The sequence below is a fragment of the Tenrec ecaudatus genome, chromosome 3, assembly GCF_050624435.1.
Source record: "Tenrec ecaudatus isolate mTenEca1 chromosome 3, mTenEca1.hap1, whole genome shotgun sequence".
NCBI lineage: Eukaryota > Metazoa > Chordata > Mammalia > Afrosoricida > Tenrecidae > Tenrec > Tenrec ecaudatus.
The window spans coordinates 159,901,572-159,907,097 of record NC_134532.1 but is presented as its reverse complement, the minus strand read 5'-3'; positions in this window follow the sequence as shown (position 1 = coordinate 159,907,097).

Sequence of the window (5,526 nt, the reverse complement as noted above, 5' to 3'; positions counted from 1 at the left end):
CAGGGAATCAAGGACAGATGGTCCTTTCAGGACCAGTGGTGGGAGTGGCGATATCTGGAGCGTGGAGGGGAAGGTGGGGGAGAAAGAGGGACCAGATTACAAGAATCTACATATTACCTCCTTCCTGGGGGATGAACAGCAGAGAAGTGGGTGAAGGGAGACATTGGATGGTGTAACAACACAAAGGATTCTTAATGATGCTAACTGTGGGGCAAAGAAATGGAAATTAATTATAGCCATTTGGATCCACTAGACCAGTGGTTCTCAACCTTCTTAATGCCACGTCCCTTTAATATAATTCCTCATGTTGTGGTGACCCCCAACCATAAAATTATTTTAGTTTCTACTTCATAACTGTCATTTTGCTGCTGTTATTAATAGGGTGAGCTTTGTGAAAGGGTTGTTTGACCCCCAAAGGGGTCATGACCCACAACTTGTGAACTGAGGCATTAGACTCTAGTGACTAGAGGATTATCCCCTCCTAGTAGTAGTATTTGTTATAATCAATATGTATGAGAAACAGAAAAATGTGAAGACGCAAGGCAGTTGCACTTAGATTCTGCTTAAGATGTCAATGATTAAAGATGCAAATACCTTTGGCCAGATTTAACACATGTGCTTCACTGTTTTGAAACTCTCTAAGAAAATTGCATTAAATTAAAGTCTCTGCATTAAGATCAAGGTGTGAAAACAGACAGTATAATGATTACAGAAAATTAACATTTAATTTAACTTTTCTTTAGTCACCGAGAAATGAGATTAAGAAAAATAATTTCCTTCGTTGATAAGTGATAAACACTGGAATAGAAGATAAAAATCAGATCCATTTCCTGATCAAAAGCCATACAATTACCTACAATTTGTTTTTGCTAGAAAATGTCATTACCTTGCTATATATTTGACGAGAATTTTCCCTAAAACTTTGAGGAAATCATATTGATCAGAACATTACTGTGTGAGGAAAGATTTTTGAAATTGAAGCAATCTTTTAATATTTAAGAAGCTTATTCCTACTTCCATAAAGATTTAGTCTTGAAAGCTCACAGGAGTCCTCCCTGTGTAGTGTTTATTGACTCTTGTTCAAAGCTATGTTGTCAGTAGGGAAATGGATACATTTCAGTGTTTTACTTCTTGGGTTTCTGTCCCTGTCATGGTAGGAGGAGCAGGATGCTGCGGCTATGTAGTTAAAGACCTTCAAGTTTATTCTGAGTAAGAATTAGTTCTTTGCTTAACCTAGGTCTCTTCGTACTCCATATAAAGTTAATATTTCATTTTTAAATTTCTTTAAAGAGTGGAAATTGGGTTTGAATTGTAATTGCACTGTATTTATAGATTGTTTTGAAGAGTATTTACAATATTAATCCTTTCTACTCATAACAAGAAATATTCTCCCATTTACATAGTGTTCTCTCTTGTACAAGTCTGTTTTTTTCCCTCTTAGCTCCTAAATAGTTCATCTTTGGTGTGAGTATTGTAAATCACACACACATAGACACACATTTCCTTTCCTTTTTAGACGTTTCTTCCTTAGTCTGCAGTAATCTCACTGGTTTTCATGGTTTTTATCTTGAATGTTGCCGTGTTGCCAAATCCTTCAATTGTTTCCAATGATCTTCCCCAGTCTTTGCAGTTTCCTACATTTAACATGACATATTTTGCATTCCTTTGGATTCCTCTTGTTGTCTACTACTTCCAGCGCAGACATCCAGCACAATATTGTTAAGAGCGGTCATAAGGGGCTTATTTGTCTAGTTCCCATTTCAAGTACTTTTGCAGAGTTGTCCCATTTACAGAGACATAGACATTAGTCACTGATCTTCATACATGGCTTTTATTGTGTTGAGAAATTTCCCTTCTATTCCTCTTTTGTTGGGTGTTTTAATAGTAATAGGAATTGGATATTATAATTTTCATTGATTTATGTGATCAAGTAAGTCTTATTTTTTGTTTTCTGTATATAGTAGATTACATTGTTTTTCTGTTAATCATTTTGATTACCAGGTATGAATCTTACATGATCATGACGCATTATTTATTTGATATATAGCTGGATTCTACTGGCTAGGATTTTGCCATATTTTTTATGAATGTTCATAAAGAAAATTGGTCTGTAATTGTAGTTCTCTAGGATGTCTTAGTCTGGTTTTTCTTATCAGGGCTTTGCTCCCTTCATAAAATTAGTTTAATAATTTGTATTTCTTTGCTACCCTCTGGAGTAGGTGGTATAGAGTTGGTGTCAACTTCTGTGTGTGTGCTTGATAGAGTTCCCCAAGAGAGTGGATGCCATCTTGTTCTGGATTTTTTCCCTGGAAGTTTTTTTTTATGACATTATCTACATCTATTATTTTACTTTCTGTTTCACTCTGTGATAATATGTATATGTAGTATGTTTATAGAAATGTATTCATTTCACCGAGGTTTTCAAATTTGTTAGAATATAATCTTTTATACTGCTATGATATGACATTTCTCATTTGTAATTCTTGATATTTGCATCTTCTCTTTATTCTTCTTTAACTTTCCAAGTGGTTTGGAAAATTTTTAATTTTGTTAATTTAAAAAAAACAGCTTCTTAATTTGTTAATTTTTTTCTGTTTTCCTGCTCTGTTATTTACTAATATTTAATTCATTTTTTTCAAGTGGCTAAGAATTTATTTATTTATACGTTGTTTTAGATATTGGAGATACTACATAAAATTGTTGATTTTGCTTATCTCTTTTTTTAGTGTGCATCTATACCTCTAAATTGCCCTCCAATAACCAGTTTTGCTCTGTCCCAAATGTTTTGATATGTTGTTTTCTTCTCATTTGCTTCAAGAAAAAATGTTATGCCATTCCTTATTTGTTCTCCTACCCTTTTCTTTTTAAGTGCAGTGTTGTCTAGTTTCCACCCATTGGATTTTTTGCCCTTTTTTTTTTCTGTTTCTAGTTTTATACCATTATGGTTTTAGAAAATTTGTGTGTAGAATGTAATTATTTTACATTTACTAAGACTATCTTTGTGACTTAATATCCACTCTATTCTAGGGAATGTCCCATGTGCACTGGATAAGAAAGTGTGTGATGCCGTTGGGTGTAGTGCTCTGTATATCTCCAGAAAGGCAGGGTGATTAATTTTGTTCAGTTCTGCTTTATTGAATTTAGTGCTTGTATTAGATGTCTTTCTTCAAGAAAGTATATATTTTACTATCTTGTCTAATTCTTTTATTATTTATCTTCTGAACTTATATTTTGCATGTGCTTTTTAGTTTTCCTATTTTATTTTTCCATTTTGCTCTCAACATTTCTTCAAACATTTGTAAGTTTCTGAATGTCATACTTCTGAACTCTATGTCTGGTAGTTCCGGAGCATTTTCTTCAGAACATTCCTTTGGATCTGCATTTTGAGAAGTTGTTCTTACATGTTTATCTTTTTATTTCTTTGTGTACTTGTGTATGTGTTTACTGCTGGATTCACTGTTGCTTCAGTGGCTTTGTGTTGCAGCTGTTGGTATTGGGAGGCCTGCTGGGTCTGTGGGAGTAGGTGACTTTGTCTTGCTGGGGTATGGGGACAGCCAGTTGCTTCTTTTCCAGGGGGCAGGGATTGTCTGGGTCTTTCTTGCTGGGGCATGGGGTCCATGCAGATCTTTTGCAGAAGATATTCCCAAAGAATAACGTAAGTTATTTGATTATATGATAGGTTTGAAAAAACCTATTATAAATACAACAACAAAATTATTTTGATTCCCTTGTCAGGTCATTGGAATGGCCAAATTATCTTAACTTTCTTATGATGACCCCATCATCATGAAAATTGTCAATGAATTTGTGTGGTCTCTGTGGATGCACTGATTAACATTAGTGACCTCCTCTTGGTTCTCATAGTCAGGTTGATTTTAGGTGCACTGAAATTAGCACTAACTATTAGAAACTTTGTGTACAGCACAGCAAAACTCTTCCTGGTCCTGAGTTATCCTCATAAGAATTCTTGTTTAAGCTTGTTGATGTGTCCATTATGCTAATTAATCTCATTAAAGATATTCCCTTTCCCCGCCTCCGAACTTTATATTACCTAGAATGATGTCCTTCTCCATAGACTAGTCTCTCCTGATGACAAATTCAAGGCACTTGGGCCCTACTTTCATCATCGTTGCTTTTAAAATCATTCTGTCTGTACAACTTCCAACACAAATTTATTGGCCCTTTGGGTAGTCAGTTCATGGTATGTTTACAATCCTTATCCAGAAACATGAGTTAAATGGATCAAATGTTTAGTCTCCCTTATTTGTTGTCCAGTTTTCCCTTGTTTGTAACTTAAATATACATTGACTTTAATTAGGAAATCTTAGCCTTAAAGTAACATCTTTGCCTTTTAACACTGTAATGAGATCTTTTGCAGAAGATATGCCCAAAGCAATGAGTTGTTTGGTGTCCTGAAAAGACAAAAGCATCTATTTAAAATAAGGCAAAACAATTATTTTGATTCTTTTGTAATCTCTATATTTTGTTTCATGTAATTGAACTCACTCATCCAAGTCTTCTATCCTTTTATGACCTTTTGATTAATGAAGGCATTGACTTCCTATAGTTACTTTTAGTCAAACAATGTAATAGTAAACATTTAGCAGAGAGATTTGTGCCTTAGCTATTGTCCTTCGTGGAGAATTATCTGCATGTAGCTAGACTTAAAAATTCCAGGGCCTGAGCACTGGGTTTTAGAGCATGTGGCATGTTGTAGGTGGCCATGGTATCATCTGTCCTGTGCTTCAAGGATTGGTGGAGTCATCGCGAGTGAAGTATTTGTGAGTGAAGCATTTGCTGCTAACTGCTGGGTGGGAGGTGTTAACTTACCAGACACTACATGCGAGAAAGATGAAGCTGTCTGTGTCCATAGAGACTTCCAGTCCAGAAACCCAAAGACATAGTTCTACTATTGCTTAATAATGTTAATAAGAGCTGCAATCGGATTATTATGAGCAGATTACCAGCTATATTATAATCTGGTTCATATGCATGGTTTTATATTTGTTGTGGCTGGTTTTTAGAAATCTTCTGAAAAGTAGCATGAGAGTATGTGGAAACTATCTTATACAGAGATAAGAAATAAATATTCACGAATAAAAAACTTAATCCAGAGTTATATTTTAACTAGTTAACACATTCATTTTAATAAATACAGTCCATTTGTTAACATCCTCACTAGATTCACAAAATTCATTTCTCCATTGTAAATCTTATATTTTTATTTTCATTTTTAATTTTCAATGTTACTAAGTTTCTTAAAACAAGAAACATTTGGCATTTACTGCACATAAAATGTAAGAGATAGATACTTTTCTAATAATTCGTGCATTTCCAAATAGCTTTTGCTATACTGAGCATTTAATTTTGATATTCAATAGCCAAAGGGGTTGAGGGGATGCTGCAGGTGATTTCATGGTCCTGTTTTACCTTATTATTTATTGTTGGGTTTCCAACTGTTTATAAAATTGAAAAAGCATACTGAGTTTAATGTCTGCTTGCTTGAATAACATTTAACTCCTTAAC